This window comes from Peromyscus eremicus, chromosome 7 (genome assembly GCF_949786415.1).
Source record: "Peromyscus eremicus chromosome 7, PerEre_H2_v1, whole genome shotgun sequence".
In the NCBI taxonomy this organism is placed as follows: Eukaryota; Metazoa; Chordata; class Mammalia; order Rodentia; family Cricetidae; genus Peromyscus; species Peromyscus eremicus.
The window spans coordinates 1,277,245-1,305,045 of NC_081422.1; the positions used below are offsets into that span (position 1 = coordinate 1,277,245).

Consider the following 27,801-nt stretch of genomic DNA (forward strand, 5'->3'; position numbering starts at 1 on the left):
GTTTTCAGTAGCTTGTTTTAAATCTTCACTTTATTAATTTCTTACTAGAGCATTAGAGCTATTAGGAAAAAGTAAGTACACTACTGGCAATCATCTTGCTAACAATATATTCAAGCAAAATTCCATTTTGAAAATATGAGTTCTATCTCATGCTCACTATGAATTTCTGCAAATTTGCTAAGAGCTTGAAGTAACAGCTCTGGACACTTAGGTAAGAATGACCCATCTATCAACTTTCCATCTTCAGAAGGCATCAATTTACAGAAAGTTAATTTTTTTAACAACAACAAATAAAAACCATGTTCACAAATGAAGAAATAGAAAGAAAATAAGAAATAGAGAGACAAGAGGCTTTGTGATTAGTGATTAGCATTTCAGACGTCATACCACAGAAAATGTATATGTCAAATTGCTCTTGACAATTTTTTAGAATGGGTGTAGTTGTTTTTTACTTCAGAATTTTCATTACATTAATTTTTGGTTTTATTGATGGTGGTTTTATTTGTTTTATTACTGTAGATTACCTTTGTGAAGAATGTACTGGGTGCTTCAGGCACTTTGACAGAATCTTACATTTCCATGTAGATAGTAGCTACATTGTCATCACAGTCAAATGTAATATGTTAATAAGAGTACGGAACTATGCCAGAGGGTGGTGGCATACACCTTTAATCCCAGCACTTAGGAGGGAGAGGAAGGTGGATCTCTATGAGTTCGAGGACAGCCTGGTCTACAAACTGAGTTAGAGGACAGCCAAAGCTACATAGAGAAACCCTGTATCGAAAAGAGAGAGAGAGAGGGAGAGGGAGAGGGAGAGGGAGAGGGAGAGGGAGAGGGAGAGGGAGAGGGAGAGGAGGAGAGAGGGAGAGAGAGAGAGAGAACTGAACTAAAAGACACTCATCCCCCAGTTTTGTGAATGTGAGCAAGTTGTAAAATCACTTAGTGTCATGATAGATTTTCTGTAAATAAAGTCAAAACAATAGACATGATTATTCATAAAGTCAGAAGCTGACTGAAGCATGCCTATCTTTTGAGTACTACTTTGGTTTTTGACTAATAATTATATCATTTGTAATTTGCTCATCCTTTGAGAATTCATAGGTAGCTAATTTTATGTGTAATTTATTCTGCATACAATCTAATTTAATATACCAATGAAGTTAAAGTTATTATAGCATTTCCAATATTTAAAAAGGAGGTGGCTTTTCAAGAATCAAATATAATTAGAAATAAAAGCATTGTTTGTTTATATCTCAACATAATCCCAACTGCTGGACTATTAGGTTAATTTAAGGAAAATAGAATCAGCGAATGTTGGAACTGGAAGGAGCCTCAGAGATAAACTAATTTGTTCTCTTCAATTATAAATGGATTAATATTATAGTCCGCAGAAGTTTCAGTCATATGGAATCTTAAAGGACTAGCTAACTCTAAAATTAAACCAAAGAGCTCCCCAACTCTTCCCTTACCATTCCATCACTATTTTACAAATTAACATTCCAGAATTGTTCACATGTATATACAAAGAAAATAAATGAAAGTGAAAACAAAATACCTATGAAAATAGAAGTTTTGGCAAAACAAATTTTTAGAATGTGTGTATATTCCATTCTCCTACGGATTCATAGTGAACTTTAGTCTTAAAAAGATGCTGTATGTTAAAGGAATTGACATACCTGTTGAAGGCTCAGGAGTGCTGGAAAGAATGTAACAACCAAAGGGTCAGGGAGTTTGCTCTGAGATTGTGTCTCAGAATGTCAGAAGTTACACCTGTAAAATGTGACCAATGTGACAGATAAACATGAACAAGGAAAAGAGTAGAAATGCTGACATGTAAGGGAAAAGATTCATCCTTAAGGTTGAGAACTACAAAGAACTAGAGGCAACTAGTGAATGCTGATCGTGGGAGAAATAGTCTTTCCCAGGTAAGTAATATTACTATCATTGTAATTTGTAAGTGTCTGTGTGCGTGTGTGTGTGTGTGTGTGTGTGTGTGTGTGTGTGTGTTTACATATGTGAAAAAAGAGTTATGTGTACATGGGAGCCAGAAGACAAAGTTGGGTGTCAGTGCTTTCTTTCTGCCATGTTTGAGACATGGTTTTTACTGTTTTCCCACTGAGTATTCCAGGATATCTGGCCTTGTGATTTGGTAAATCACAGGCATTGTTCATGGTCTTATTCAGTCTGCTTAGGAATAATTTTACAGTTAATATTTTTTTGCAATTTCAGATATGAATACTTGTACTTACATAATTCCTTTCCTCTACTCCTTCCTCCAATTCCTACTGTGCCTTACCCCAGTTCATTCTCAAATTCATGGGCTCTTATTCTTTGTTGTTGTCTCATACATGTATACAAATATTTGCAAAGAGATTTTTAAGTTTAGTTCAGTTTCTTCTTTTCCTTCAGTAATTTGAACCAGTGAGAATAATTTTATATTTATTTTTAGTCAGTTTAGTTAAATTCAGTTTTGTTAAGCATAGTTTTTTCAATAAAAATATTGACATCTTCATTTGCTTTTTCTTTTTTTCTTTTCTTTTATTTATTTATTTATTTATTTATTTATTTATTTATTTATTTATTTATTTTTGGTTTTTCGAGACAGGGTTTCTCTGTGTAGCTTTGCGCCTTTCCTGGAACTCACTTGTTAGCCCAGGCTGGCCTCGAACTCACAGAGATCCGCCTGGCTCTGTCTCCCGAGTGCTGGGATTAAAGGCGTGCGCCACCACCGCCCGGCCCCTTTTATTTTATTTTTTACTGTGTTGTTTTGTGACAAAATCTTCCTACACAGACCAGGCCTACTACTAACTTATGACTCTCTTGGTTGAGCTTCACAAGGGCTGAGATTACAGGTGTGCACCTTAATGCCTACCTTCATTTGATTTTTTTCTATTACTAAATCCTTGTTTTTATTTTTATTTTTGCAAATAATTTCTATGTAGTTAAAATTTTCTAATGTCCAGCTTACTCTAAAGTACATATTTTGCAATAAATAAACATCTTTAAATGTGTGAATTGTGGGGTGATCAAATACTTGAATATTTAAAATTTACATTAAACCAGATGAAATACATTTTGAAGTACTGAAACCTCTTGATAAATGACTACTAATTCATTTTCAATAATATTTCATGAAAAATGGAAAGCTAACATATCACCATAAGAATTGAGAAAGACATATTTATCTAATTTCAAAATGGAGAGAGAGTGAATTGTGAACACTTTGAATGTTCACCATTTATAGACTGGGCAGTTAGAAACTAACAAAAAGCTTTGAAAATGTCTTATAGTTCTGTAGGCTATAATTAAAAAAAAAAATCTAAGCTCTTTCAGGGTGGCGATCTTCCAAAAGTCTCCAATGGAGAATCTGCTCCCTGCCTTCATCTTAGCTTCTGCTGCTGAGGGCAGAAAAATGTGTGTCTTGGAGATGAGTTGTATAAATAAGGTTGTCAGGCCAATCAACACATCAATTCAGTGTAGAGTGAGAAGCTTAAAAAATGTGTGTACACTTAGTACTAGGGGAAGCAAGAGAAACTTACAATGTCAGTGAATTTAATTCTAGTATAATATAAAATGTGGCAGTTGGCCACTGTTCCATTTCAAGAGAAACTTATCAATTAATTAAAAATAAAACAAAACAGAAAGAGTATTATATATCATGTAGATGTGAGGGAAGACGGCATTTTCTAGGAAAGTGGACATATTGAAAGTAACAAGAAGAAGTTACAGGCAGGGAAGAAATGAAGCTGGGAAACTTCGGCCAAAATCTTGAGTTTCTTCCTTAACGTCATACAGGTAGCCACGAAAATGTCTCTCAACCACTTCAAATAATTTACACAGCAATCATTACCCAAGAATAGAAAAAATACTCTTAAAGAAAAGCAATTTTTATCAACAAATTATTTCTATTAATATTGATCAACTGTAACTTAACATAAAATTTGAAATTTGTGTGTACACAATTCATGTACAATTGAACAAGAAAATGCATTTATAAATTAAGTAGCAATATATCCTACAAAAAAACAAACTAAACTCAACTTTATAACATTCAGCTACTTGAAAGTGTTTCCAACTAAACTGCACATACTGTTCCATAATATGTAGAATATTTTAAATTAGATCCTTGTTTCATTTGGGTAATGTCGCTTAGCCATGTTCAATTAAATTAATTAAAAGAGCATAGTATTTTGAACCTTTCAATGGGAATATGTAATTTCTCTTTGAAAAATTTTCCAACCTATTAAAAGCTGTTAGCTACTTAATGAAATATTATGAACATCTATGACAAAAGACCCATCTTTGGTACCAAACATTTGTAAACAGACATGAAGAAATAAAAAGTATACATTAGATGCACAGTCTGACTACTTAACAGATTGGTTTAGAAAAGATTAAAAATTAAACGAAACTAATTGTTTTCACAATTAATGTTCTCAAACATAGTCTAATAGTTTATAGTCTTATTAGCTGTATTGCACATAAAGATATTTACAGATAATTCACTTTGGTACCTTTTTTTCTCTGAACAACTCTAAAAAGATGCACTTTAAGAATTGTGTGCTAATATATAGTTACAACCAAACATTTTTATTCTTGTGTTTATTTTATGACCATGAAAAGTTAAAATTATGCTGAAAATTTTGTGAACTTAACCCAGTTTGTTAAAGCCAGAGAGTGACTCAGCTTTACTGGGCTACTAAGAGGTCAGTGTTCTGTGTTCTAATTTGAAGATTTTTCCATGTGAATAGCAAATATGTAGTAAAATAGCAGTAAAAGAGAACATTTTTTTAATCTTTTTTCTTTATGTGTGTTCTGTGTGTGCGTGTGCAGGTGTAGATGCAATGTATGCTTATGTGTCTAGAGTTCAGGAGGTCAACATCATGTATCTTCATCTGTTGATGTCTACATCATTTCTTGATACACAGTCTCTCATTGAAGCTGGAGTTCACAAATTTTCAAGACTAACTGGTCTTTGGGCTCCACGGATGTTCCTTTTCAATTTCCCTGGTGCTGGGATTTCAGCTGCACACTGTGTAGCCTTAATTTCATGCTGTGGCTCCAAAGTGTATCATGCACTTTACTGACTGGACTATTTCCCCAACCTTTTATTTTTTAACATTATTTATCTATTCGTTATACCATAGATATAGAAGCACTGTTATAGGTCAGAGTATCTAGGAGTGGATTAGGAATGCCACAATTCATCAACTTCTTCCTTGAGTTAAAGCCTTGGTACCATGTTGAATATAGGACCTTCTGTATCAAGATAAAAATGAATTCTCTGGAAGATTTGGTGAGAGCTTTGTCACTGAGCTAGGTCCCCTGCTCCTCTTTCAGTTTTACTTGTTTTAAATTTTGAGTCAAGGTCTTGATAAATGTTCCATGCTGTTCCTAAACTTTCTCTGTAATGCAGGAAGGCCTTTGAATGTGTTTTATTCCTGCTTCATCTGGGATTGCAGGCCTGTGCCACGAGGCTTGGTTGGCTTTTAAACATTTTTATGGCAATAAATGATTCATTCCAAGGCAGAGTTTGATTTGTATTTGTGGAAGGTGAAGTGATGCATAATACATTGCATGACAGCTTCTTAGTTCCAGTCACAAGAGGCATATTTATGTTTAAATTAATTGAAATTAAATACATTGGTAACCCATTTATTCACTCATGCAAACTCAATTTTAAGGGCTAGATAGTAGCATGTGATGAGTTGCTGTCATGTCAGCCAGGAGTAACAGAGAATGGAGGTGAGACAATGCTGCACATGTTGAACTTAGAATTTTAACTTTAGCCCCTTTGATCTGAATAGAGTTTAGTAGTTCTCAGACAGATATAGTTATGTGTCCATACTAAACATTTACAGGAACTGGAAAGTTCTTTAAGAGCCACTTTTCAATATTGCTATATTTCTAAAGAATTTGAAGCTCTGTTTATAGTAATTTTATTTAACTTTCACCACAACTTTATTCTTAAGGGTTCCCTATTTACTCTCAATAACAATACTTATGGACCATTTGTGATAAAAATTTAATTATTTCTTGGTTTAAGTATATGAGGTAAACTTTTCCTTAACTGTATTATCATTCCATTGGCTGTTACTTGTTGCTACTGAATCTTGTCTTTTTCAAATAAGACTTTGTAGAAAATAAGCTTCAGGTTATGCTTTGCTACATGGGTTCTATAAAGTATTTTAATATGTATACGTATGTATTATAAGATAATAAACCACACTTGTAGCTACCAAAGGGATAGAACTCTCAGGAAGTTTTTAAACATACTTTACTTTGTCTGTAACTGAAATAGAGGAGGGTGTAAATATTTACTTTCTGGGTGAGTAGAGAAGTGAAAGTTAGGGAAAAGAAATAATACAAAAAATTGGAACTTGTGTTATTGTCTATGAAGATTAATTTGTGAATAGCCTATATGTATCAGCACTGAGCACAGTTAATAGATGCCTCTTATCCTCTATGTATGTTAAATATCCCCAAACCAGGAAAGCTGGAACACAGACATGATAGTTAAGCCAGAACATTGGTATTTTCGTGTTTGATATAAAATCAGCTTTGTAGTAGGCAACAAGAAAAATTCATTTGGCATAGTAATTTTTTTTTGAAGTTTTGAGTTTGTTCTAAATATGCTATTAAACTTAAGGTTTGCTCCCAAAAGTATTTTGAATTCTGTTCTCACTCATGTTGTGACATGGTATTGAAACTGGTTTATTTCGTCTCACCGTTTTTCTTCTTAGAAGAAGTTGACTTGTTATTTTGGGTTTTGAATGCTGAAATACTAAAAATTAATAACTTTATACTTTTCAGCGATTTTGTGTACACTGAAAAATTAAAATGACCTTTAAATTAATTTTACCTAAAAAGGTTTTTACTCAGTATGTGCTCTGTTTGTTATTCCAGACCATTTATAGTTTAAATTTGAGTTTGATATGTAAGTATTTCCTTGACCCAATGGTTTCTTCATACTATCAGAAAATCTCTCTGAGATTATAACAATAGGCTAATAAATACGTTTATGTTTCTTTTATCTCTCTGCTGATCACATGATTTTCATGATTTCATTTGGATGATGTTTTATGAATAGATCACCCATTATTGTAGAACATTAATTCTACTGAATGTTGGATAATTTCCCCACTATGAGAATAACCAGTTATTTTAGCTTCTTAAAGGAAAGTGAGGCCAGTAATGTATTTTTTTTAATTCATTTTAGTTAATCAGTGAGAAAATATCAGGTGTTAAGGTGAATGGAGGTTAAACTTCAGAGAAGGCCCTATTTAAGGCTGGTGAAAATTTCATGGGCAGATACAATCTATGCTGCCTTTTCAAATAGATTTTATATATTGAAAGAGACTTTGCTACTATCAGCTCCTAGCAATATAATTGACTACTAGCGGTTATTATTGTAAGATTCTTGTTATCTTTCCTGCAGAAAAGACTCTCCTATATTATTACAAGAAACAACAGATAACATTTCTAAAACACTGAAATATACAACTGCTGATAGTGTGCATTTTAATAAGCCAATTTTCTCTTCACCTTCAGAATTACAAAGATTATAGACTGAGCACATGCTCAAGCTTAGCAAAAAAAAGGGGGGGGGAATAATGTGATACCTAGAGGCTACAGCAGGATTCAGATGTGATAACACAATACAGGCTAACTTAGAGGATGGCGCTGAGGATTGGTATCTTAATGGCTCATTCTTTCTTCAAATTCTATTCAAGTCACCAAGATCTATCTATAGTTGAACACTAACAGTTCAACTTGCACATCCCCAAAGCCTATGTTGAAGTCTCTAAATGACTACTATGCTTCACTGTCATTTAGAAGTCAGATAGAAGTACCTCTCTCTTTCCCTTCCTTCTCTTCTTTTCTTTGTCTTCCCCTTTTGAGGGTTCATTTGGTGTGAGAGTGTGCATAGGCCAGAAATTAATGCAGCTGTTTTCCCTGTTGGCTTCCCACCTTATTTTTTGAACAGTCTCTCACTGGTCTGGATCTCATACATTGGCTAGGCTGGCTAGCCAATGCGACCCTCGGATCCTCTCTCTACTCACTAGCACTGGGGTTATAGTAGTAAATCACTGGGCCAGACTTTTTACCTTTGTGATGAGGATCTGAACTCAGGTCCTCATGCTTGTACAACAAGCACTTGACCCACAAAGCCATCTTGTCAGCCACAATTTGAAGTTAGATTGGAGATAATACCATGTAACATTTTAATGTGAAGAAACCAAGCTAGAGCTATAGGTTTCAGGTCCACATGTACTGCTTTCTAAGGATGCATTTATGACAAAGAAAGTATAAATTAGCCCTGAAAGCCTTAGCACGCATGAGCAGGCATCATGTGTTTAAGGTATGATAGATACCATAGAGGAAGTCAGGGTAAATATGACTAGTTATTTCCTCAAATGATTTACATTCTACTAAATAACATAAAAATCCTGTGAGTGACAATCACCAAGAGTTTAAAAATGAATTCAAAGGAGACAGGGCTTCAGTCTCCTCTTTTCTTTAAAAATACCATAAATTAAAAATAAATAAATAAATAAATAAATAAATAAATAAATAAATAAATAAATAAAATGAAATATAATGACTCTCTGAAGAAGATCTGGGTAATTCTGGCTGGGCTAATAAAGATGGCTTTGTGATAATAATACTGATAGTAATAATAACATCAGCTATCATGTAATTTCATTGCTTGTAGTAGAAGCTGATATAGTATCTTTATTTTCTTTATCTCATTTTGTTTTCCCAACAATTAAATGGAAGTGATAATATTATTTCCATTTTTCAAGAAATGCTAAGAAGCTATGCAAGTTCAGAAAATAAATGAAACTGACACACTGTCTCACTGGCTAGCCAGCCTAGACAATGTATGAGATCCAGACCAGTGAGAGACTATTCAAAAAAAAATAAGGTGGAAAGCCAAAAGAATAATACAATTATTCTCTGGCCTCAAAACCCAGAATCTTTTCACTGTCAGCAAGACTTTTCTGGAAAAGGCAACATTTCAAACTTGGATGAGGTGGGTAGGGACAATGATGCAACATCTTGATTTCATAGAATATGCAGGCTTATCAGTAAACTATTGTAAGCCGTTGCAGTATAGCTTTCCCTCCTTTAGGAAGAAGGATGGGATCAGCTACATCATTTTATGATTTCAGTGCACTGTCTACAAATAGATATTCTCCCACCTCAGGATTGGGGAACAAAAGCATACAAAATACCAAACATTTGCTGTTTGCAATTTTCCTTTAAAAAAAAATTCTTTTCCCACATATAATTTCATAAAAATAAATGCTTTGTGTAAAATGGTGATTTTTATTATATGCAAATTATTTTTATGCAAATAAGTAGAATAAAAGCGAATTTGAGATAATGATAAACGTTGTTAAGGTAATAAAATAGGTATTGACATAGAACAAAAAAATACATGTTTTTCTTTTATAAAATGGGTAATTTTCCCATAGTTGATTTTGAACATTTGTTTTTAACAGGTTATTGTTTAAGAAAAAAATATAAAATATAATTATTGTATTTTTTTCTCTTTGAAGGGGTTTATGTCATTTTTTGATATTTTACAATATAATTAATAACCAGTTATCTGAAATAACATATCAAACTTTAAATACCACATACATAAGAACCAGAACAGCAGTCTGACAGTAGCACTTTTACTTCTGCAGTTAAATCTCAAGGCAGCTTCGAGGATATTTCTAAAGTTGTGGCTTTCCACTTTAAAATGTTAAAAGTTGTCAGTCTTAGGGAAACTTTATAACTCACAGCTAGAGATGTGTATGGTGGTGGTGTGGAGCTGGAGATATACAGCTCAGGTGCTAGAGTACTTGCCTAGCATGCAGAAGCCCTGCAGGAGGAACAGATGTTTAAGGTCATCATCAGTTGTATAGTGAGTTTGAGGCCAGTCTGGGATATTTGAGACCCGGTCCCTAGATAGATGATAGATAGATAATAGGTAGATAGATAGATAGATAGATAGATAGATAGATAGATAGATAGATAGATAAAACGCAACCAGGAATACTAGGTTTTTCAGAATTCTGAATAAATCTACTTTTCTTTTAATAGCTATGGGCAGGAACTTGGAGTCCTTTCAAGAGGAAAAGCAAGGGGAGCTGCTTCTTTTCTGTATATGTTAACAAAGAAATTTCTTCCTATAAAATTTTCTTCTTAATATAAGAAGACTGGAGCTTTCCTTTTCTGATCTGTGATGAGTCATTTTAGCTGGAATCAGGCTGAAATAAAAGTGCAACATTCTTATTGTTACACTTACCAAGTTTGTGTGTGTGTGTGTGTGTGTGTGTGTGTGTGTGTGTGTGTGTGTGTACACATGGCATTGGGCACATGGGGAGGTCAGAGGCTAACTTGCAGTAATTATTTCTCTCCTTCCTCCAAGAGAGTCTGGGAGATCAAACTCAGGTTATCAGGTTTGATGCCAGTGTCTTAACCTGTTAACCCATCTCTCTGGCCTAGTACTCTAAGATACATATGAAATGTGTATGGTTAGTTTTAACTATTAATACAAAAAAGAATTGCCTGGAAAGAGAGTCTGTTTGGAAGATTGCCTTTTATTTTATTTATGCATATGTGTGTTTGTATGTTACATTTATGTGGCTCCTCTCAAGGGACAGAAGAGGGAGTCAGATCCTCTGTAGCTGGAGTTATAAATAAGGTCACAGTGAGCCTCCCAACATGGGTGCTGGAAACAGAACTCTGGTCTGCTAAAAGAGCAGAAAGAACTCACACCCATTAAGGCATGAAGGCTTTTGGACATATCTCTGGGGGAATGTTTTGAGTGTTCATTGATACAGAAAGCCCCAGACTATTGTGGAAAGAAACATTCCCTGGGGGTGGGGGTAGTCCTAGATTATGTAAAATTAGAGAAATCTAGCTGGCTAACAAGTGAGCAAACAAGCAGAAAAGGGCAAGTCTCTCTTTGATCTAGACTCTTTGTGGTTTTGAGGTGTCTTAGCTCCTTGACTTCTCTGAAATAATGGACTGTGACATGAAATTTATTACAAGGCAAGTAAACCCTTTCTCTCCCAAGTTGCTTTTTGTCAGGGTATCTATCAGGGTAACAGAAATGAAACTAAGGAAGACAGCCTTAAAATGTGGGCAGCAACTTAAATTTTGAATATCCATTCAACCACAGTAACATTAAGTGGAAGAATAGACTTTAGTACCTCTTTAATGGAGCTGATTATTATACATGAACCTGATAAGTTTCATGAACTCAGCTAATTGTATATGGAAAGGGCAAATGATCTCAGACATGAAAATACAAACTACAAAACCAAAGACACTCAGGCATTCTTACAGAGTCCATTGAATTCTCAGTCTCTTTCTTCAGAATAGCTTAATTAAGTAGTTTTCCAAGATACAAGGGATTTTATACAAAGCATGCTTTTTAAAAAGTACTATAGGTAAGGAGAGTTTCTGATAACAGATGACAGTGGAAAGATGGATGTCAATGGAGATGTAAGACAAATGTAAGACAGATGACATAGAGATTTAAATATATATTTTATCATAGGTTTAATATGTAAAGTGCTGAGCAAACACTAGACACTTCATTCATATTATTTCTTTTTGTTTATGACTGAAAGCATTACTGAAAAAAATCAGTATTGTGAAAAAATATTCACAATATTTCTTTGAATTTTAAAGAATTATGTATTATGAGGATACTTATCATGTGAAATAATAGGGTAGTGTATAGATACAATGGCCTTTTAAAATAGCGTTGGTGTTGCCACCCAGAGGCTGAGGAAAGCGATTGGGAGTTAGAAGTTAGCTTGGGGGATTGTGAATTGTAGGCTAATCTGGACTATGTAGAAAAACTTGTTCTCAAAAATCAAAGAAAAAACATAAAATTGAAATATAACTAAGTATTTAAAGTTGTAAGTGATTGATAAAAATTACATTTGTGCAGGTTATTTGACTCAGCAGTTAAGAGCACTTGCACTTTGTGTAGAGGACTTAGGTTCTGTTCCCAGTACCCACTGTAACATGAATCTTAAAAAAAAAAAAAAAAACTTGGAGCCAGATATTGGGGTGAAAGCTGAAATATCAGAGAAACAAAACAAACCATAGCCAATCTCACCTCGCAAACTCCTCAGCTGATCTTGTTTCTCAGACTGAAAGCTTCTGAGTTCTCACCCGAATGGATCTCAGTTGAGCTGCTGCTTAGTTCCTGTCTCCTCAGGCCTTATATACCTACTGTTCTCCACCCAGCCATGTCACTTCCTGGGATTAAAGTCATGTGTGCTTTCCAAGCAAAGGCATGAGATCTCAAGTGCTGGGATTAAAGGCAAGTGTTGCCACTGCCTGACTCTGTTCCCAGTGTGGCCTTGAACTCACAGAGATCCACACAGATCTCTGCCTCCCAAGTGATAGGATTGAGGGTGTGTGCCACCGCTGTCTGGCCTCTATGTCTAATCTAGTGGCTGGCTCTGTCCTCTGATCCCCAGATAAGTTTATTAGGGTGTAGCTAGAGTTTTCCTGCCTGGCCCACAGTCAGGACAAATCTCTGTCACCCACCAGTCCCACAGCTGCTCAGACCCAACCAAGTAAACAAGGAGACTTATATTGCTTACAAACTGTATGGCAGTGCCAGGCTTCTTGCTAACTGTTCTTATATCTTAAATTAATCCATTTCTATAAATCTATACCTTGCCATGTGGGTCGTGGCTTACCGGCATCTTCACATGCTGCATCTGTCATGGCTGCGGCTGGCAGTGTCTCCCTCCGCCTTCCTCTTCTCTCAATTCTCCTCTCTGTTAGTCCCGCCTATACTTCCTGCCTAGCCATTGGCCATTCAGTGTTTTATTTATTGACCAGTCAGAGCAATCTGATCCCCAGATAAGTTTATTAGAGTACATCATATATTGGGATACACAATACACCACCGCAACCCACATGGCAGCTTATGATTTTAACACCAGTTCCAGGGCATTCAAAGACCCCTTCTGGCTTCCAAAGGCAAACATATGGTATAGATCTACTTTCAGGCAAAATAGTCACACATGTTAAATAAAAATAGATTATATATGCTGAATAGTAATAGATACTACTTAAAAGCTATCTGAAAAAAGTTAAAGGAATTTACTCCCATTCTTTTATTTAATTGTGTTAAATAAGATGGAACTCTTCCCATTAGTGTCAGGTTAGTTAGTGTTATTATTCTCATCATTAATTTCTATAAAATCTTATTTAAACTTTAAGATACATGTTCTTGAAGACAAGAGATAGTTTGAAGAGTTGACTTTTATGGTTATGGTAGGTTGTATAATAAATACTTAGTAAACTTTTAGGGAACTAATAAGTAACCAAATTCATTTTAAATTTGACTGGTGCTCTGTCCTTTGTTTTCCTTTGTTTCTTAGAAGGAAAAGGATATTCTCAACATGATAATCAGAACAAAGGTGGATAGCTCATTTAAGTATGAGGGAGTATCTACTCTCCTTTATTTGTTATATAATATTTCTGTAAGGAAGCTTAAATTTTCATGAAAAATTTATGCTTTAATAAAAAATGTATTTAAAATTTAAAGTTGTCGGTTCAGAACAACCATAACTCATACATAGTGTCTAGTTATTTTAGATATAGGAGTATTTATAATTACTGCATACTTATCTTTCATTTTAGTCTGGCTTTATTAATTTTATGTAATATCAGCAATATTTTCATAACAAGCCATGTCACAGTTTCTAAGATTCTACTATAAAAGAAGTGCAGAATTAATTTTAAATTACAGTTTGTAGATGTTATATTCTACTTATGCTCTCATATGTTCTAATGTAGGGTTACTGAACCAAATGGATTATTCCTAAATCAGGTCTGCCTTAGTTTCTACCTTGATTAAAGCAACTTAACCAGAAGATTTTTATGGCTTACATGTCCAGAGGGATACAGTCCATGATGGAAGGAAGGACTTGTTGACAGGAGCAGGAGGGTGGCTGGTCACATTGTACTCACTCTCATAAAGCAGAACATGAGTACTATTGCTGTGATGAAACACCATGTAATGAAACATCAAAGCAACTTAGAGAGGAAAGGGTTTATTCAGCTTATGCTTCCACATCACAGTTCATCATCAAAGGAAGTCAATACAGAAACTCAATCAGAGCAGGAACCTTGAGGCAGGAACTGATGCAGAGACAATGGAGGAATGCTGCTTATAGAATCCAGAATCACCAGCTGTGGGATGGCACCACCCACAATAGGCTGGGCTCTTCCCCATCTGTCACTAATTAAGAAAATTCCCTACAGACTTGGCTACTATCTGATCTTGAGGAGCGTTTTCTCAATTGAGGCTTCCTCTTCTCAGATATCATTAGCTCGTGTCAAGTTGACATAAAAAGTATCCAGCACAATTGACCCCTTGTCAACTTAACACACATACATTTCCCTGTTAAGCCACAACCTTTCCTTTGTCATTTGTCCTCAGGATATCACACTGAAAGCATAAAAATTTTAAAAGTCCCACAGCCTACAAATTAAAACACATTAAAAATTCAGTCTTTTAAATATCTAGTCTTTTTAAAAATAAAAAATTCCAACTGTGAATGCCTGTAAAAATCAAAAGTAGGTTAAATAATATCTTACTTCAAGAGGGAAGAGCTGGGACACAGTCACAATTAGATTAAAAAAAAAATCAAACTCCTAACTGTAAATAATGTAATATCCAATGTCTGGGATCTACTCATGATCTTTTGGGTTCCTCCAAAGGGCTTGGGTCATTTCTCCAGCTCCGACCTTTGAAGAACACATGGCTTGTCTTCTAGGCTCCAACTGGCTTCACTCCACTGCTGTTGCTATTCTTGGTGGGCATGCCATGATATTGACATCTCCAAAATGCTGGTGGCTTCTGCTGTAACTGGGCTTCACTTTCACCAGTAGCCTCTCCTGTGCTTTACCCAGGGAATACAACCCTGCCACATAGTGCCAAGCCTTAGTCTCTCTGCATGATCTATTCACACCTTTAAAACCAGCACCATGCCTTTTCCACCATCAAGTTTGGCTACAACCTTAGCAATGTCTGGAACACAGCTTCTGTGTGCATATTCTCAGAAAACACTATCCAGAAGATTTCATCTCAATGATGCCGGCCTTTTCTTAATCACCACTAATTTCTTGGTTTTAGCTGACCAGCATTGAGTATCCTAGTGAAGCAAAGGTTTCAATTTAGTATTTCTTGTATCTTGTTCATCATAACTGATTCTCCAGCCCTAGCTAACTAGAACTACAGTCTTAATTCAAACAACAAATGGTGCTGATAGAGTTGTTAAACTTCATTCTGAAGCTTCACAAGCCATACCTCCATTGTCTGCATTATCCTCAACATTCTGATCTTCTAAGATCCTACAGACTACTCCACTGAGATCTCAACATTCAATGGCTTTTCTAGTCTAAGATTCCAATGTTTGTTTACAATTCTCCCCAGAACACATCAGGTGTGTCATAGCTATTCTCCACTATCCTGCTACTAACTTGTCTTAGTTATGTTTATCATTGCTGTAATGAAACACCATAATCAAAGCAACTTGGAAAGGAAAGGATTTATTCTCCTTACACTTCCACATCATGGTTCATCATCACAGGAAATCATGACAGGAACTTAAGCAGGAGTTCTTCTGAAGGGCTTGGGTCATTTCTCTAGCTCTGACGTCTGCAGAACACACAGCTTGTCTTCTAGGCTCCAGCTGGCTCCACTCCACTGCTGCTGCTGTTCTTAGTGGTCATCTCATGGTACTAACATCTCTAAAATGCTGCAACTGGGCTGCACTTTCACCACAGAGGCAGGAACCTGGAGACAGGAGTTGATGTAGAAGCCATGGAGGAGTGCTGGTTACTGACTTGCTCCCTCTGGCTTGCTCAGCCTGCGTTCTTATAGAACCCAGGACCATGAATGGCACTACACACAATGGCCTAGTCAATCCACACTAATTTCCAATTAAGAAAATTATCTATAGGCTTTCCTACAGCTGAATATTATGGAGGTATTTTCTTAATTGGGTTCCCTTCTCTTTGATGTCTTTAGCTTATGTCAAGTTGACCTAAAACTATCCAGCATGCTAGGTCAGTTCTAAACATTCAAATACACATGCCAGTGTGCATAGTAGAATATAGTCTGTGACAGCTACTCACTTATATAGTGGTATAACTTCCTGAGCCCCCAGATCAGTTTGTAAAAACCTATTATATAAACATCGTTGCCAAGGACTGTACACATCTAAAACCATGGACACAAAAAGTTGGGATGTGGGCTGGCAGTGTAATAATTTTGTTCCCCTTTGGCTAGATCTGTAGCTGGAATGATATTTGAGAGCAGTGAAGGTTTCTTCACTTTATCTTTCTAAGTTACACTCTTTTTAGTCCTAGGCACTTTCATGTCCAGTTGTCACAGAGATCTGGAACTCTAGTTCTGAACTCAAGTGAAACTACTTCATAGCACCCAACTAATGGTGCACTCTTGACCAAATTTTCCTTCTTTAACATTTTTCAATTGTTCTTGACACACTTTGTAAGAAGAAACCTCAACTGAGGAATTGCCTTCATTCAGTTGACCTGTGTGCATGTCTATGGGGCATTTTCTTGACTTCTAATTTATGTAGGAGGGCCCAGTCTACCATGGGCATTGACATCCCTGGGCATGTGGGCCTGGTCAATATGACACTCAGCTGAGCTAGCTAGAAAGATCAGCAAGCCATAAGCAGCATCCTCCATGGTCCCTGCCTCAGCTCCAGCCTCTAGGTTCCTACCTTGGTGATGATGGACTATTTACTTTATTTTAAATCAAAATAAGCCCTTGACTCCTCCAAGTTGTATTTGGTCAGTGTTCTATCATAGTATTAGAAAGAAAAGTAAACTAGAACAGTGCATATTCATTTTTCAGAATAATGAGTTTAATTTGAATATTTCTTTTATGCATATGATATAATTTGCTCTTATGTTACTTAGAATGATGATTTCTAGTCTCCAGAAAAGAACATAATTTTTCCTCTTTATGATTTATTAAAACTCCGTTTTGTATATATGCCAGATTTTCTTATCCCTTCATTTGTTGATAAGCATTTAAGTTGGTTCCATTTCTTTGGTATTGTGAATGGTGCTACAATGGATGTGGAGTATGCTGCCTTGCTTGTTTTAGGTATTGTGGTTGTTTGAATAAAAATTCCTCCCCACTCCACCTCCGCATTTAAAACTCATATATTTGAATTCATAGTCATCCATTGTGGCACTACTTGAGAACAATTAGGAGGTGTGGCCTTGTTGGAGTAGGTGTGGCCTTTTTTAAGGAAGTGTATCAATAGGGGTGGAGTTTGAGGTTTCAAAAGTCGAAGTCAAGTACAGTGACTCGCTTCCTGCTTCCTGCTCCTTGTGGTTTCAGATGTAGAACTCTCAGCTACTTCTCCAGCACTATGTCAGTCTGTATGCTGCCATGCACCCCATCATGACAATAAATGACTAAACCTTTGAAAACATAAGGAAGCCTGACCTGAGATTTGCTGTGGTCATATTTTGTCTTAACAGCAACAGAACACTGACTAAATATGGACATCCTCAGGAGTGGTATACTTGGACCATGATGTAGTTCTATCTCTAGTTTTATGAGGAACCTCCATTCTCATTGCCAATGGTAGCTGAACTAATTTGAATTTCTATGAAAAGTGAATGGGTGATATTCCCTACCTCTCTCCCATCTCATTGGCATTTGTTGGTTTTTGTTTCCTTGAGTGAGGTAAAATGAAATTCTAGTATAGTTTTGATTTGCATTATGGATAAGAGTGTTGAACTTTTTTTCATATTTTTTGTTATTTGTGCTTTAGCATCAATTTTCTGATCTATAGAATATAGATAAAGTAGTATCTATACCATAGGGTTTTCTTGAGGATTAAAATTCATTTGGAACTGCACCTAGAACATACTAAATAGGTAGTATGTGTAAATGTTATAGCTCCCTGATTTCTTGACTGAGGTATACTGTCAGATATTTTCAACTTTATAAATTGCTCCTCATTCAAAACTACCTTTGTCTACTTTTTGTTTCTTGACAAATAAAGTCATTTATTCACTCATTCATTCACTCAAGATAATATAGAATATAGGTAGAATATAGAAGGAAATCAATATTAATTATTACTAAAAAGTCATTGGTAACTGCAACTCCCATAGAATTACATTAATATTCATGGAATAAACCTTATTTTCTGCAGTTACTCTTTGTAACAATTGAAGATGTCAGTCATGATAATAAATGGGAGGAAAGGTCACATGCAATATATGAGGCACTGTCATTGCACAGCTACTGCTCAGGTTAGTTGGAATTGTACAGAGGCTCTCTTGTTTCTTTGGTTAAAACATACATTTTCAAAAAAGTATGAATCCCTTGGCCGAAGTAATATGGCAGTGTACAAGGAAGGGTTGGAATAAGGATGATATTGTTTGGGTTGTGAGAGTAGATGAGACCCAGTGTAGGTTCATTTTATGTAGTTTATATGTAAGAAGAAAAACTCCACTGGACTCTATCGTTGAATCTTTGTGTCCATTTGTTGAAACTCTGCTCCTAATGAGATGGTGTTTGCAAGCAGAGCCTTTATGAAACGCAGGTCATAAGGTGTGAATTCCTTGTAAATGGGATTAATGTTTCCCTATGGGAAGACCAGAGAACCAGCTGTCCTGTGAGGATGCAATTAAAAAGCTGATAGCCCAAAGGCTGTAAAGACTATTTCCTAAAAAAACTGGGCCCTATTTGCACTCTAGTTTTTCTTTTGTGAATCTATAGAAGTATGAGACATAAATTTTTGTAGTTTAAATTTGTAGTATTTTGTTATAGCAACATAGCTGATTCAGATGAAGACTAACGTTAGTCCTATGATTTGTAGGAGGCCAGCTCTCACCTTTTCCAGGGTTCCTATGAGGAGGAGAGAGGAATAAAAAAAATTTAGATAGAAAGATAGCAAAGAGAAGAAAGACATAAACACAGGATATCTTCAAGAGGACCTGGATCAAAACCCAACAGTCCCTTCTGTCTCTTCAAAAGGGCTTTTTGTAACAATGCTAAAGGGGCGAGGAAAAAGACCTTCCCTTTCTAGATACAGCCAAGTGTAAATCCTTTCAAACACCTGGTAAACACACCCATGGTCAAATCATCCCCTTATGCAGCACTACTGGGTAAAGTAAACTCAGATTCTTGGACCCTGAGTAATTTGGGCCTCCACAATGATTCAAACATTAACAAGTTATTTTGTTTGGTTCTAGGCTTAAGCGTGGAGATAAAGATACAGTTGCTCATTTAGATAATTCTGTAAACAGTGAATAGTCCATTTTAGGAGAAACATGCCAGTTATTTCATATTTGGCTTTGACTTCTTAGAGCAGAAAGTACAGCAGGGACCAATCTAAACTGCTCCTATTACATGAACAGCATTTCCAATTTGATTTTCTCAAAAAGACAACTGTCCCAGTAGGTGGGTAATTATAAGAGCACTGATGGGGAGAAGAAGGACTTGGGTATACAGTGCTGTAAGTACTCACTTTAGTTTGATGCACACTGAGTGCTGTAGTACTTAAAGGGAGGATTAATTTGTTAGACTTGCTTTTTAGACACATAACAGAAACTTGGAGTTCCACTGAGAGAATTTGTCATTAAACAATAAATGGACAGAGTCTAGAAGAATGACAGGTTTTGGCTAAAGGAGTTTACATCTACTATTTCTATTTTCCAAATTAATCTTTTGCAACAGGTAGAACTGACACTTTTACTTATAAATTATAGAAATTCATAATAAAATCACCAAAAGTCTCATAATTCCTTAGTTGAAAAAAATCAAGTAAACATTAATCTCTCTTTACTGTGATTCTTCCTGTCATCATGCTTCTTACATAAAATGAGAGCAAGACAAGGAAACAATCAACCTTTGTTGGCAGTTAAATATTTAAAGAATTAATATCAGCAATCATAAACTATCAAAATAAATAGAAGTGAAAACTTCTCAAGTGCACCAAGAAGCCAGAATTCCCCTCACACCAAGATAAAAGATGAGAATAAAGTTATAAATCTGTTTATTTTATGAATACTGATGTAGATGAAAATTCTCAGTAAAAAGCTAAGCTAAAGTGCTGGAGAGGCAGCTTAGCAGTTAAGGGTACATTCTGCCCTTACAGTAGACCAGAGTTTGGTTTCCAGCACCAATGTCAAGTCATTCACAATCACCTGTAATTCAAGTTCCAGGAGATCTGGTTCTCTCTTCTGGCCTTCACAAGCACCTACACTCACAAAGCCATATATACACACAAAATTCACACATGTACAAATAATCAAAAATGAATAAATTATAAACTAAATGTAGCAACTTAGAAAACTATATATCAAATAAAATTTGCCCAGAAATGCCTATTTTTAACATCTGAAGTACCAGTATAGAACTGTGTTAATACAAGAAGGAACAAAACCCATAATATTTTCCACAGATGGAGGGGAAAAAAATCTTTCCACAATGGAACATTTGTTTCATAACAAAGCATTCACTAAAACAGTAACAGAAAGATGACTTATTCAACTTACTAAAGGGTGCCTTGGAAAAACTCACACCCAACATTGTTATTGATTTGAAACATGAAATATTTCTTAATTTTAAGAGGTATATGAGGATATATGCACTTGCTTTTGTTCTCCATTACCCAAGGGAGTCTTGCTTGTACAATCAAGTAAGAAACACAAAAAAGTTCTTCAAAGTGGAAATTTAAAACTATCTGCAGTCTCAGATGGTATTTGACAAGCAAGATGATCTAATGTCACTTGCTAGTCAAAATTACATTTCTATACAGTGTCAGAAACAATTCAAAATGAAAATTAAAACATGAATTATATTTATAATAGCATCAAAATAAATAATTGAAATAAATATAGCCAAACAAGCCTAAGACTTATACACAAATATTAAAATAAATTAACATCCTAAGTAATGGAAGGATATTTGATTAAGGCTTAATGTTGACTAAATGACAAAAGTACCATAAATGAGCTACAGGTTCAATGTATTTTCTATAAAATTGAAGCTTTATTTTCCTTAAGAAAAGTAATACATTGATTCTAAAATTTATTTGGAATTACTAAAATACTATTGAAGTTTGAAGAATTTTTACTTATCGATCATAAAATTTATTGCAAAGTCACAATAACCAAGGCCTGTGGTGCTAGCATAAGAATAGGCATAGAAACCTGTAAGATAAAAGTCAGAGTCCAGTATAAGTTCTACACTTAATTCAATTTTTGGAAAGATGTCATTACATTTCAGAGAGAAAGGACAGTCTTTTTCCAACAAATTGTTAAGGAGGGACTACTAATTATCTTCATAAGGATAAATTTGGATGCCTACCTTATAACATTAAAAAAAATTAAACCCAAATGGATCACAGGCTTAAATGTACATTCTAAAATTATAAAAGTCACAAATGAAAACATGAGAGTTTGATTCCATTTACAGGAAACTGAATCTAGGGCAAGAAGAAACATATCAGTGGCTTCCTATGCTGGGGTGACAGTGATGCCCAGGGTAGAGGAGATTACCCAGGAATGGATAATAGGTTCCTTTTTTGTGCAATAAAAATGTTCTAGAACTCATTTTTAGTGATTCATTTTCAACTGTTGAAATCAACTGTAATATTCACTGTTTCATTCTTCAGTGAGTTGATTTTTCTTCTATTATTAATTATTATTATTAAATTGTATTATTATTGAAAATTATTATTATTAAAAAAAAAAACTCCGGGGATGTCATTCAGGGTATAGAGTGTTACCTAGCATGCACAAAGACCTGCAATGCCCCTAAGTTCATGATCTTCTGCATAGCATAGACTAGGCATGATTGAGGTTAGAGGACCAATTGTGGGAATTGGTTTTCCCCTTTCACATGTGTGTTCCGGGGATCAAACTCAGGTCATCAAGCTTGACAACAATCACCTCTACCCACTGAGCCATCTCAGTATCCCGAGTCCATTTTTTCTTTTGAAATATTATAAAATAACTCTGTGAGAAACACTGGGATACCTTGGCCTTTTGAAAAAAATCAAAGCCCACTTCAATGATACATTTCCTCCAGCAAGGCCACATCTCCTAAACTTTTCAAATAATGCCACTTCCTAGTGACCAAGAAGTCTTTGTCTATCACTGTCTCTCAGTTAAACTGAAGCTCACTTTCTTCCCATTAGACTGGCTGGCCAGAAAGCAACAGTGATCATCCCCTGTACAACACATTTCTAACTACCCTCATCTGTGTCTTGTGACATTATGCCCAATTATAAGATACTGGGCATGAAACCCAAGATTTTGTGATGCGAAGCAAGTACTCTATCAACTGAACTACATCACCGCCCACAGAATCTCACATTTATTTCCATCTTTTTTTTTTAAGTTTGTGATATGGGAGGGTAAACCCATGGCCTCACATCAAGTCCTTTCGTATATTAAGCTACATTTTGTAGTTGGTTTGTTTTGACTTTTTGAGACAGGGTCTCTTGCTCTTTGGCCCTTTACTGGCCTCAAGCTTGGGTATTCCTCCTTCAGCTTCCCTATGCAGAATTACAGGTAGGCATAATTTTTACTGAACTGTGAATATTAAGACCATAAAATATTTGGAAACCAGCAAAATGTGTTTCTAAAGTTTTAGCAATTATTAAAGCTTTAGGATTTGAAATCAAAATCTACCTTTAGCTCTAAAATTTCAGTTTGTATTTTTAAGAGCAAGGTTTATCTGCATAGTAACAATCACATTACTAAGCCTCAATAACTAACTCTGAACATATATCCTAAGTATAAGATTGTCTCAAAATGGACAGGCTCCAAAGGTATACAGCAAACCCTGTCTCAAAAAACTTGTCTTAAAATTCATCCGTTTATCTTTAAGAATTATATTTATAGCTTATATTTCTTAGAATCCAATTTAGTATTAAACAGTTAATTTTAGATTTCTTTAGCATCTTTTCTTCTAAATTGTCTCTTTCTTTGTAATGTTAACAAATTTGTCATCTACATTTTCATGATTAGAATAAGTGAATTTTATGGATTGAATGCTAAGGTTGTGGTAGTTCCATTGTATAACAGCAAGAGGCATGTTACTATTTTGTACTCCAAGACAGGTCAGGCTGGACTTCTGAATTTTCTGCCTCAGCATTTAAAGCTGGGATTACAGATGTCCCAGCATGCTCTGCTTCCCATTTTTACTATTGGTTTTAGATTGCTTGGTAAAGGTATCAGCCCTTGAGCTCTTCATTTGGTTATTACTACATTATCTATGGTTTAATACTTTGAACAATATAATGCATTTTGTTGAATGAGTTTAGAATCACTAGTGACTCTTTAATCATTACTTTTAGTAGTCACATATTAATGACTTTTCCTTTCTATTCCCTAATCATTTTAGACATCACTATGAACAGATTAAGAAGGATCTGTAACTGCCTAATTGTCCCCAGTCCTTCCTTTTTCCTATCTACTCAATTATAATGAAGTCTACCTTAAAGAGAAGGAACAAACATAAGCCAATTATCTCCTGAGCAATAGGAACTCAGATAAAATGTACCCATGTCAGTCTTCTCTTCAAAGTCTTCAAATATAGGAGAAAATGCCTACAGGATCAGTCAGAAAAGCGATGAAAATCTGCACAGCATGCTTTCTGCACCAACAAGCCTTGGGTGTGTTTCAATTCCTTAAAATAAAAAGTTAAGAAAAATCCAATTGTGCATATAAAATGGTATATAACTATAAGAAGCATTATCCTAAGATATAAAATGATATATGAATATAGAGAGCTCTAGCCTAAGATATAAAATGCAGTATAAATGTAGAGAGCAGTACCTGAAAGATTTGGAAACTAACTTTTGAGGGAGAATGAAGAATGTCTTTTCAAAAATCTGCCTTGGGATCTTTGTGTTTTATTTTTAAATAGGAAGAAGGCATTGCATCTGTGAAATATAAGATAACTGCTTTCTTTTTTGCTTGCTTTGAGGTGGACTCTGGGTATTGGTATTTTAATGCTTTTCTAGGTAACTTTACTGGACAGCCAGAGACAATAACTTTTGAGAGAACTAGGTAACTCTAGTTTAAAAGGGGATTGGACCTGAAATTGAGGGGGTTAACTCTCAGTGGAGAAAATAGGATGCTGGGTACATCTACTGATGGCATGGATTGGTCACTTGTATTCATGTATAGGGCTCTCTTTTTTCCCCTTGACTTGTTGATTTGAAAGTTAACTTGAGGAATGGGGCAGTAAAGTAGAATAATTTGTAAGAATTGTAGGCAGAAGTATTTCTGTGATTGTAGGAATAACATGCTGTTTTCTATGGTGTCCCACAGCTAATCATTGCAACACAATAAGCCCCATTCATTCCAACCTTATTATATCCATTTGTAAAGTAAATTATACCCTCTTATGTGTGGCAAGATATTAAGAAAAACAGTTTATTCAAAATATGTCAGCTATAGCAATGAGATTGGAAAGGAGAAGAAAAATATAATCTAGGTTTTCATTGTGTTTGACTACAGACATCTGTAAACACTGGTTATGAGACACAAGAAGCCTGTTGTAAATATTCTGAAGGAATAGTAATTAGAGGCAATGAGTCACAGAGAGCTGTCAGGTGAAAGGCATAAAATTAGCTTTTTCAGACCTTCAGATCACAGTAACATTTCAACTTTGATATCCTTAGAGAATAACCAAATTGAAGATGAACATGAGTAAATATTGATAATCCATCCATACTGTTGAATTTGTTAGGTATAATGTCTGTCTCCTAGGCCTTGTACATATCCCTAATCTGAAAGTACATACACTTTGAAAAGATGGAAAACAAACTTGTGGAGATGTTTGCTCTTCCTTTATTACATTTTAGAAAAATTGTATAAGTATCATCCCACATAGTATGGGCTTCATATTCATATCTGCTTTAAAATGGATATCTACCTTAGCACCTGAGGCTAAACATGTTTATATCCATGGATTCCCTAACATAGGGGCAAAGCAATGCTAGTCAAATTTAAAGACAAAATGTTGCTGTTATTTACTGTGTTTGCAAACATGGCTTAAGAGTTCCTTTTAAGGAGATGTTCCTTTCCATGGGGAGTAACATAGTGGCTTAAATGACATGTGTCTTTCACTAGAAAATTCAAGATATTCTGCAGGAACAAGGTTCAATAGTCTATGTAAAAGTGAACAATACCTAATACCTCTGGAATGACACTAGAAGTAAAAATGAGAAGACAAGGATTAAAAAATAAAATCAAGGACGAGAATAAGTAACTATAGAGACCTAGATTTAATTGTTCTGGGGAGATAGGGGTGCTACATACGGAGTTTATAATGTCATATATGCTTAGCAAGCAGTCTATCTTTGGACTATGTGCTCAGAATCTGAAGATCAAGATTCTAATTCCGTTTCTGTTATGAATTTGCTAGAAACTGTTGCTAAGCCATCCTACCTACTGACTTCACTTCAATATCTGCATTGGACTAGTATTTTAGTGGTTTATAATTTTTTTTAATACCTGACTAGAGTCTTACTTTGAGGTATAATATGTAAATGAGATGTATGTAAAGCTATAGAAGTCAAATTCCTTGAGGCCTGGCCTCTCTGACTTCCCTATGTTCCTGAAATGGACTTGGAGGCATTGCCTCAGATACCATCAGACCCTGAGGACCTTGCTACACCAATTGTGGTCTAGAAAACAGGAGCTTCATTTGGCTGAAGATTCAGCACCTCAGAGGCTTCTAAAGACCTTCAAGCCACCAGCAGGAATGACTAAATCCAAACCTGCATTCTAAGAGGTCCTCCAGAAATTGACTTCATATAAAGCCTGGCTCTACATACGCATGCAACTACATTTGAAAACTAGTTACTGAACTATTTTTGTTAGCCCATAATGATTATTGGTATTAATTTTGTCCTTTGATAGATGTTGGAGCCCACTGGGTTTACTGGTGACTGTAACCAGCAGGACTGCCTAGGAGGCTGATTGGATCACAGGCCCGAGTGCCAGGTGTTTGTAAGGGTCTACACATGGCTATAACTAGCAAAGGGGAGGTCCTTTGCCCCTCCCCTTGGCATTGTTATAAATAGCCCTTTGGAATAAAGCTCTGGGCAAAGGTGGATAAGGATCAAGGTCCACCCAAGGCGATCCTGTATTTCAATCTGTTTCTCTCCCTTCTTTACTTCTAAGTCTCTTATCTCTCATTCCTCAAGAGTCCCTGCTGTAGCTGAAGTTTTCCTGTGTCCCACCTGGCTCATGGTCAGGACAAATCTCTCTCACCCACCAGTCCTGCAGCCGCTTGGACCCAAGTAAACACACAAAGGCTTATATTAATTACAAACTGTGTGGCCTGTTGGCCCAGGCTTCTCACTAGCTATACCTTACATCTTAAATTAACCCATTTCTATAAATTTATACTTTGCCACGTGGCTCTTGGCTTGCCGGTATCTTTACATCTTGCTTCTCCTGGCGGCTGGCAGCGTCCTCACTCAGCCTTCCTGTTCACAGAATTCTCTTCTCTGCTTGTCCTGCCTATACTTCCTGCCTGGCTACTGGCCAATCAACATTTTATTTATTAACCAATCAGAGCAACACATTCACAGCATACAGAGTGATATCCATAGCACCCTGGGGTAAATAAATGTTGGGGCTGGTCCCCTACAGACAGACTATTGACTCTTAATTGAAATATCAGTGATCAGGAACAAAAAAATATGTGACTAGAATGTCATTTTTAGAGGTTTAGATATAGAATGTAGGACGTTATTGTTTTATCATATTGCCAGCCCAGACTATGCCTATTTCATAATTTTACCTTAACGTTGATTGGTGTACTAGTCAAAAGCCCCATAAGAACTTAATGGCACGTTCAAAAGGCATGACTGAAGATAGTTTTAAACAAAGTGGGTAAGAATATAATTGTGGACAAGCTTAAAGAAACTAACAAGGGATGGTGAATAATTCTCTATCAGCAGTGGGACCATGGACATTTTTAATGCTGCTGAAGCAAAAGGCAGGAATGCATGCTTTTAACAGTGTTAATTGTGAAGGGCCCACTATAAATGCTTTGATCTTTGATGGAAAGATACAGCCAGTGTCCAAACCAGATCCCAGTACAAAGTAAACCAGGAGAAAGAATAAACCAGATTTTCTCTCTTCGTTTGGTCACTTGTCACTCACTACCATTTAATCCAAAGTGGAAGCCATAGTACATGAAAGCCAAGGTATACAGTCTATCCTGGTCCTCCTGGGGTTCAGGACTGGGCACAGAAGGCAGAAAGAAAATAATAGTTAAGCAAACAATGACTATCTGATAGTAATAAGTTGGGTGTATATGTAAGAAGCAATTAGGAAAGTAGGAAATAATGACATGATCTTACTTTCTTTACATGTATGTTTATACATCTGTGCAGGCACTGATGTGTGCTAGGTATTAAGAATTTTCTAAGAAGCAGTGAGGTATAGAAAACTGTGTGTCAGGTATTTTTGTGCTTCTGTAAAAAGTTTTAGTCAAGGCAATGTTATTAATATATGACTACCTAACACATAATTTATGATTGGCATTATTAAAGAAAATAGATTGCAAAAATGTCTTTATTATCAGGAACCTAGACTTGGGATCAATAACATCAAATACATATTACAAAAGTATAAACTAGGAATAGGGGAAAATGATTCATTGATTCATTTACCTACCATCATTTATTGAACACTTGCTGTTTTCTAGGAAGTATCCTTGTGTCA

The 27,801-nt window shown here is 35.6% G+C and overlaps 1 protein-coding gene and 1 long non-coding RNA gene across 2 annotated transcripts in view; one reads left to right on the forward strand and one right to left on the reverse strand.

Moving 5' to 3' along the window:
• Positions 1 to 27,801, forward strand: part of Gucy1a2 (guanylate cyclase 1 soluble subunit alpha 2) — a 320,403-nt gene that overhangs the window by 144,376 nt on the left and 148,226 nt on the right. The window lies entirely within an intron of this gene.
• LOC131914682 (uncharacterized) lies at positions 1,683 to 26,571 on the reverse strand. Its single transcript, XR_009380173.1, has 3 exons — positions 26,476 to 26,571; positions 23,615 to 23,740; positions 1,683 to 1,770 (listed from the first exon to the last, which is right to left on the reverse strand). It is a non-coding gene; the product is annotated as an uncharacterized LOC131914682 (long non-coding RNA).